Source organism: Callithrix jacchus, chromosome 2 (genome assembly GCF_049354715.1).
Source record: "Callithrix jacchus isolate 240 chromosome 2, calJac240_pri, whole genome shotgun sequence".
Lineage (NCBI taxonomy): Eukaryota > Metazoa > Chordata > Mammalia > Primates > Cebidae > Callithrix > Callithrix jacchus.
Window position 1 is genome coordinate 20,342,789 of NC_133503.1, and position 9,381 is coordinate 20,352,169.

Below are 9,381 nucleotides of genomic sequence, written 5' to 3' on the forward strand. Positions count from 1 at the left end.
CCTGTCCTCAGATGATTCACTCACCTCGGCCCCCAAAGTGCTGAGATTACAGGTGAGAGCCATGGTGCTCCGGCCTCTCTTCGTTTTTGAAGAATTCTGTACCATGGTGTAGAGAATTCTGGGTTGGTGGGATTTTCTCTTAACGCTTTAAATATTACACTCAATTCTCTTCTTGCTTGCGTGGTTTCTGAAAAGTAAGGTCCAATTTTTTGCTCTTCCTTAAGTAAGGTGCTTTTTTTTGTCCCTGACTTCTTTCAAGATTTTGCTTTTGTGTTTGATTTTCAGAAGTTGGATTATGATATGCCCAGGTATAGTTTTTCATTTGTTAGTTCGTTTTAACATATTCCTTGTGTGTGACTAGATGTCGCTGTTTCTTGTTTGTTTGTTTAGCGTATGTCCTGCGTGGTGTTCTCTAAGCTTTCTGGATCTGTGGTTTGATGTCTGGCATTAACATGGGGAAATTCACATGTTGCTTCTGCTCCTTTCTCCTTTTCTTCTCTTCCTGGTGTTTTCATTGTGCGCATCTATACCTTTTGTACTTGTCTTACAATTCTTGGGTATTCTGTCTTATTTTTTCAGTCTTTTCTTCTCTTTGCTCTTCAGTTTTGGAAGTTTCTATTTTCACATCCTCAAGCTCAGAGATTTTTTTTCTTAGCCATGTTCAGTCTACTCATTAGCCCATCATAGATTCTTCATTTCTTAACAGTGCTTTTAATCTCTAACATTTATTTTTTGTAGAATTATTTCCTCTCTGTTTACATTATCTATCTGTTCTTGCATGTTGTCTCTTTTTCCATAAAGCCCTCAGCATATTAATCATATTTAAAATTTTTTTCAGTTGACTGGGCATGGTGGCTCACGACTGTAATCCCAGCACTTTGGGAGGCCAAGGCAGGCAGATGGCCTGAGGTCAGGAATTCAAGACCAGCCTGGCCAACATGGTAAAACCCCATCTCTACTAAAAACAACAAAAATTAGCTGGAAATGGTGGCGTGTGCCTATGATCCTAGCTACTCAGGAATCTGAGGCAGAAGAATAGCTTGAATGTGGGAGGCAGAGGTTGCAGTGAGCTGAGATCATGCCATTGTACTCCAGCCTGGGCAACAGACTGAGAGTCAAATAACAGACTGAGTCTCAAATAAATAAATAAAAATAAAATAAAATTTTTCAGTTGATAATTCCAACTTCCAGGCCATATCTGACTCTGGTTCTGGTGCTTGTTCAATCTCTCAAACTGTGTTTTTTAAATTTTAGTGTGCCTTTAATTTTGTGTTAAAGGTAGAAATACTATACTGAGTAAAAAGAATTATAGTAAATAGTCCTTTAGTAATGTCGGGGTAAGGTATCGGGGAAAGAGAAGTGCTCTGTAGTCCTGTGATTAGGTCGCAGTCTTTTGGTGAGCCTGTGCTCATGGACTGTGAACTTCACACGTGCTTCTCGTCCCTTCTCATCCTCCACCCCAACTTAAGTGGGATGAAATGGCTAGAGGGAGTGAGAGTTGAGTATTCTTCTGTCCGCAAGATAGGTTAGGCGCTGTTAAAACCCCAGCAGGTTAGGGCTCTGGTAAAATAGTTTCTCCTGAGGGCAAGCCTTAAGAACAGAATGCTCTGCCCTGTTTCAAAATGATTCTTTCTGAACTTCTCCTCCCAGAGTACAGGGGGATTTTTCTCAGATATTCACTATGAAAATCTAGTAGAGTTTCCGGAGATAAAACCCACAAAAGTGTGGGGACCTTCTATGACAGGGCCCCCCTAGAGTTTTAGCTCTCAGAATTATCCATACTGAGTCTCTAGCAGTTTGTCAATTACAGTTCCAGTTTTCTTCCCCCAGCACCTCCCAGGAGGTTCCTGCTGGCGGGTCTCTGCTCTGATAAGCTGTGATTCTCTGTGTCTATTAGTCCAATTTTGTGGGCAGCAGTCTGCCATGTCACCTCACTTCCCTGCTGGATCTAAGAAGAGCTGATAAAAGTTCGTTAAGCTTTTACTTGTTGTTAGGACAGAGGGGTGACTTCTATGCTCCTTCCATGCATGACTAGAAACCGGAAGTCAAATATTTTTAATAGATAATGATGCAAAATATATCATAGGAGCCAGCTTCCTGCAGCTGTTTCCCTTCCTCAGCTAGCAGCCACCCTTGCCCAGGTGGGATTTAGAGATTACACCAACCTTTCCAGGCATTTCACTTTATTATCTTATTTGATCCATTCAAAAAGCCATGTGAACTGGGTGTTAGGATCCCATTTCACAGAAGAGAAAATTGGCGTTTTAGGGGTGAGCAACTTCCCCAAGGTCACATGGCCAGGACACAATTCCAAGAGGGAAAAGAAGGAAAAAAAGGTAGAACCGTAGTGTGGATGTTTTCTCCCACGGGGATGACAGGTGGATATGGATCTAAGAGCAGGCACATTTTGCATTTATAGCCACACCCGAGGGACATCTGGGTCTATGAATTTTTCATTCAGCTGTATGCAAAGCGCTATGACTTGGCCTGAAAACAGAGGTGCCCTGGGTAAGAGCCCCTGCCTTCTATAGCCTCACTGGCCCAAGTGTGCTCCACAGATCAGCAGCATCAGCAGAACCTGGAGCCTATTAGAAATGCAGACTCTCAGTCCCCACCCAGACCTCCTGAATCAGAAGCTGCATTTTAATAGGATCCAAAAGAACCCAAGGTGATTTGGCTGTTACTTAAAGTCTGAAAAGCATTGCTAGGAGATAGTCCAAGCTTGATTTTACATATGGTAAAAGAAAACAAGCGTTTTCCTGGAATGGAAGCTAAGGATTGGGAAAGCCCAGAAAAAGGAAAGATTGGGTATAAACAGGGACTATAGAAGGCTTCATGAAGGAGGGGTTTTGAAGTACAGGCTTGAAGCAGGAAAGTGCATATGAACAAAGGTGCGTAGATGGGAAATGTTTAGTGTTTGGGGAAAGGCAAATGGCCTCATGTGACTAGAGGGAGAGAGTGGGAGGTGAAATTAAGACGAATAGGAGCAAATGATAAAGGATGTTTTCTGTATAGATAATAAGGCAGGTGGAATTCCCTAGGTCAGAGGCCATGAGCTAGTGACGTGTGGGCCAACACAGTGTTTTAAAAATAATTTGGATTGTAGTTGTGTCCGAAATATTTTCAAAATGTTAAAAATTTAATTATCATAAAAATACTTAGCATTTTTCAGATTTTAATTAACTAATCAGAGAACCAGCAAGATGACCAAGGTGGCTCAAAAAAGGATAGGAAAAACTGGACAAAAGGAACTCTAAAATAAGATTGAGATTCAGACTGGTTAATGACTTACAGGGCAATAAAACTGTATTCTTTGGGGTTATCCTCTCTACCAGATGATAATCATTTACAGCTTTATTGGACAAAAAAAAAAAAACCCCATTGACAATGTATTCATTTTCTACAATTTAACATCCAACTTTACAGAGTTATGTCAGACCCCTAATTAATCATGAACAGTAAACAACAGGTGAAACAATCCTGTGTTCAGACAATGCCCTGAAGAGAAAAGACAGTGAGTGGTTGAGGGCAGTGATTCTCAAACCTAAGCTTAAAGCGAAATTCCCTGAAGGGCTCATTACCACACAGAATGCTGATCTCCAACCTCAGAGTTTGATTCAGTAGATCTGGGGCAGACTGATGATTTGTTCGCAGATGATGCAGATGCTATTGATCAGGGAGCACACTTTGAGAACCACTGCTCTTAGATGCCACGGATTGAAAGAAACTGCAGTCATTCTTTTGCCTCATTTCCAAATTTTGATTATTCTTTCTGAAGAGTTACCAATGTTCAAATATCAGAGAAAAAAATCCTGATTCTGGCTTTTCATGAAAAATTAGAAAGTCAGACAATGGTAAGTCTAAATTCTCCCATGGTGACAATTGCCTGAAACTCAGCATTAGCTGCTTCTTTTTTTTCACCACTGCCCCTAGCCTGTATCATTCATTTATTTTGTGGGCATTTGATTTTGATATCCCCGCAAAACACGGTGGAAACAAAATTCAGAATTTGTAGGAGGAACATGGGCGCAGTTGGTGACCGCCTATCTCTGTATCACATCTGATCAGCTCAGGCACCCAGGGCTGGCTTCCGGAAGTACTACCTAGGCAGTTGCACAGGGGGTCACCCTCAGAAGAGCCGCACACTTGATTTAATGCTCTGGTACTGCCATTTTGCAAATCTTACTAATTTTTAGAGAAGGGGTTTCACATCTTCATTTTGCATTGGGACCCACACATCATGTAACTGTTTTGCAGCCACCTCAAAGTTTGGAATCCACACAAAGGTGACCCTCTCATCACCAGATTGTGAAGGAGAGAAAGAGGTAATTCCAGAATCAGAAATCTAGGGGGCACTTTAGAAGCCATCTTGTCCTGCAGATAGGATCACCATTTCTTTTTAAATCTAGGGCTACTAAGGTCCAGAAAGAGGAAACTGACTTCCTCAAGGTCATGGACAAACCTTGAAAACGGAGCCAAATTAAAAGTCTGAAGCGGTGAGTCTGCAAGGCTGTGAATACAAAGGTTGCCAGCAAGTTTATGTATCTGATATATTCCTGCATACCAATGTGAAAATTCCTGCTTTTCACTTAGCTCAGTCAACTTTGGATAGATCTGGTTGAAGCAGGGGAAGGATGTGGATAAAATGAGAAGAGTCGGGTGTGATCTTTAAACAGATCAAGAAACTTGTAAAAACAGACCCGTTTAGAATAAGGATTGTTAAGGGAAAGAAACATTAAACATAAACTCCACCCCTATGTTTGTTACAATGGACACACTTCCCCCTAAACTCCTAGATAACTGGCAGAGGCAAAAGCATTCAGGAAAAACCCAGCAATATACTACCCAATTAAAAATGGCAATCAACTCAACATCCCTAATCATCAGAGAAATGCAAATCAAAACTACAATGAGATACCACACTCTAGTCAGAATGGCTATTATTAAAACGTCAGAAAGCAACATATGCGGGTGAGGCTGTGGAGAAAAAGAAATGATTATACACTGCTAGTGGGAAGGTATATTAGTTCAGCCACTGTGGAAAGCAGTTTAGAGATTTCTCACGGGACTTAAAATAGAACTACCATCAACCCAGCAATGGCATTACTGGGTATATATCCAAAAGAAAATAAATCATTCTACAAAAAAACACATATACTCACATGTTCATTGCAGCACAATAGCAAAGACATGGAATCAGCTAACCTAGGTGCCCATCAGTGGTGAACTGGAAGACAATGTGGTCCATATACACCATGGAATACTATACAGCTATAAAAAAAGAGTAAAATTATGTTCTTTGTAGCAACATGGATGCAACTGGAGGCCATTATCCTAAGCAAATTAACACAGGAACAGAAAACCAAATACTGCATGTTCTCATAAATAAGTGGGAGCTAAACATTGAGTGCACATGTACATAAATGTGGAAACAGTGCACAATGGGGATTACTGAGGGGAAGGCAGGGAGGGGGCAAGGGTTGAAAAGCTATTGGATACCATGCTTACTCCCTGGGTAGCAGGATCATTCATATCCTAAACCTCAGCATCATGCAATATACCCATGTAACAAACCCGTACGTGTAGCCTTGAATCTAAAATAAAAGTTGAAATTATTGTTTAAAATGGCAATCACATTTAAGAAAGCACTTAATTTTAGCTGGCTCCACTTAGCTGGAAAACAGTTCAATGACTTGTAGGTCTCAGCTGCCTAGTTTTAGATGAATGGGTGCTCACACTTAGAAGGTCGGGTTCCTGCAGCCAGTTGAATGGTAAGTTGAAGTGAGAGGCAAATGAGTCAGCGCTTGCTCATATCTGCTCTTGCGGACTGAGTGGCTGAATCTTGCTTCCCTCCCCAGCCACTGCTGAGGAGTAGTCAAGGACATAAGGCTGGGTGGAAACTGCATCATTATACCCACTGTGTTTGGCTCAGTGATGGGTATATAGTCCTAAGCTGGACCAATGAGCATCTTCCCCAAGACTTGCCAGCCCCATCAAAAATTTGCTTTCTTCTCTCCTGAGACAGTAAGCAACATAAATTTGGGGATGAGTTGTCATCTTGCTGCCATGTCAGAAAAGAACCTTTCTAAAAGATGAAGTCATTTTTACTAGTATTATTATTTTCACTAGTATTATTATTACTATGCGTGAAGTCAGCCTCCTCTACTTTTCAACTACATGAGCCAATAACTTTCTTTTTTGCTCAGGCTAGTCTGAGTTAGGGGTCTGTCCCTTGTGAGTGAAAATATCTCACTCATGCAAAGGCCTCCTCCATTCTAGGCACTGTGCTAGCTGCTGGGATTACAAAAGTGAACAAAGACACATGTCATTCCTATCTTCATGGTACTCGGTGTCCACTGGGAAAGATGACAGTCACCCAGTGAGCAAATACACAGATACATAAAATACCACAGTCACACATTGAGATTTATAAACAAGTGATGCTAAAAGAATGAGAAAGGAGGACTACTTTAGACAGCATGCGGGGGGAAGGCTCTCTTGAGTTGTCTCTAGAGCTGAGAGTTTGCGGGATGAAGAAAGGGGAGAAGAAAGTTTCAGTGGAGAAGGTGGCAAGTGTTCTCAGGCTCGAAAGGCCTCTATTCATTCCAGGACCTGAAAGAAGGCCTTCATTCATTCACCCATTCAACAAACATCTGTTAGACAGTGTCAAGTGCTAGGTACAAGGAGATGAAAGCAGCCCCTGGAAAGTTGGTAAGAGATATCAAAAGCTGTGCAAATGTTTGAACCCTGTTATTCAGCAATTCCACTTCTAGAAATTTAGTCAAAAGGAAAAAAACAGGAATTTCTGCAAAGGCATAGCTACCAGGATGTTCATTGCAGTGTTATTTATTTTTCTTTCTTTTTTTTTTTTTTTTGAGACGGAGTTTCACTCTTGTTGCTCAGACTGGAATGCAATGGCGCGACCTCGGCTCACCGCAACCTCCGCCTCCTGGGTTCAGGCAATTCTCCTGCCTCAGCCTCCTGAGCAGCTGGGATTACAGGCATGCACCACTGTGCCCAGCTAATTTTTTGTATTTTTAGTAGAGATGGGTTTCACCATGTTGACCAGGATGGTCCCGATCTCTTGACCTCATGATCCACCCGCCTTGGCCTCCCAAGTTATTTATTTTTCAAATGTAATTGAAGTACAATGTACATACTGAAAGAGTGCCCATAGGCCAGGTGAAATGTTCACACCTGTAATTCAAGCACTTTAGGAGGCTGAGGTGGGCAGATCACCTGAGGTCAGGAGTTAGAGACCAACATGGCAAAATCCCATCTCTACTAAAAATACAAAAATTATCCAGGTGTGGTGGTGGGCACCTATAGTCCCACCTACTCAGGAGGGTGAGACAGAAGAATCACTTGAAGTCAGGAGGCAGAGTTTGCAGTGAGCCAAGATTGCGCCACTGCACTCTAGCCTGGGTGACAGAGCAAGGCTCCATCTCAAAAAAAAAAAGAATGGACATATCACAGTAAACAGTTCAACTATTTTCATAGCCTGAATACACCCACATTATCAAAAAAGAGAACATGCCCTACACTCTAGAAGTCCCCTTTTGCCACCTATAGTCACAAATCCGCCTTCAATGGAAGGTAACTACTCACCTGACTTATAATAATATAGACTAATTTTGCCTTTTTTCACTTTATGTAAATTGAATCATCAAGTATGTAACTTGGGGGAAAAGGATATGGGAGGGCCTTGGATTCTTTTGCTTAATTTCGTGTTTGTGAGATTTCACTATACTCTTTATGTAGTTATGGATTGTCTGTTCTGCATAGTATTCCATTATCAGAATGTACCACTGTTTATTCATTTGTTCTACCATTTATAGACATTTGGGTTGTCTCTAGACTGAGACTATTACAAACACTGCTGTTGTGGGCATTCTTCTGGTTAGCATATATCTGCATTTCTTTTAGGTATATATCTAGGAATAACATTCCTGAATCATAGTAGACGATCAGCTCTAGAAAATACTGTTAAACAGTCTAAGAAAATGGTTGTATCCATTTACACCTCAATCAGCTTCGTAAGAGAGTTCTGGTTTCTTCACATGGTTGATAATACTTGACATTTTCCATTTAAAAAAAAATGTAGCCATCTGGTGGGTATGTGTTGGTATTGACTTTTGGTTTCAACTTTGATTTCCCTGATGGTAAATAAGATATTAATGAAAACCTTGTCATCTGTTCACTGGTCATTGGGTATCTCCTTTCCTGAGGAGCCTGTTCAAGTCTGTTTTCCATTTTTCTAACAGGCAAGCTGTTTTTTCCTGATGGTTTGCCAGAGTTCTTTAAATATCCTGGCCACAAACCTTTGGTCAGTCATAAATATATTCTACCACTTTACGGGGTACCTTTTTACTCTCCTTTGATGCAAAGCAAATTTTAACATTAATATCTTAGAATTCATCATTTTTATGACTTACTATTTTTTGTATCCTATTTAAGAAATTGTTGGCCAGGTGCTGTGGCTCACGCTTGTAATGCCAGCACTTTAGAGGCCAAAGCAGGCAGACCTCTGGAGCCTAGGAGCTCGAGACCAGCCTGGGCAGCATGGCAAAACCACATTGCCACAAAAAATACAAAAATTAAGTTAGTTGGTCATGGTGGCCTGGGAGGATCACTTGAGCCCGAAAAGGGGAGGTTGTAGTGAGCCAAGATCACACCACTGCATTTCAGCCTAGGTGACAGAGATAGACCTTGTCTCAAAATAAAAAAAAAAAAAGAAAAGAAATTGTTTGCCACCCCAGGAGCAGAAAAATATTATATGTTTTCTGCAAAAAACGTTGCTACATTCATTTTACATTTAGATCTATGACCTATCTGAAATGTATCTTTATGATGTGAGGCAGATTCCATATGGCCGTGTTTCCCAGACTGTGTATCAAGTCACCCGGGGGCACTGCAGTAAACTCACAGAGGGGCCATGGGACATTTCACCTTTTTGAGGGAAGCACAGTGACAACTGTTGGATACCATATAAACTGTTAGAATGAAATAGTTCACAGTCTCAATGTTAAATCACACTCCATTCCCTTAAACAACATAATATTTTTGCAAAGCAGGGTATTTTGAGGTTGCTATGATAAAAAGTAAATACCACATGAAATGAGGAAATGAAAATGATGGTGGTGTCTCGTTCTAAGACCTGAGAAGCTGTGCAGTGCCCAACTGGAGCACAGTCTACAAGCTATTGGTCAGTGTTGTGGTTGCTTAAAAACAAAATATTTTTTCTTTTAATTTACAAGTATTTTTTCCAAACAATTACTAAGTTGTTAAGATATAATTATTCATTAAGTTGTTTGAATCTAACTACTTAATAAATAGAATTGGTAGGTATTTCTTCTCTCTTTCTTTCTTTTTTTTTTTTGA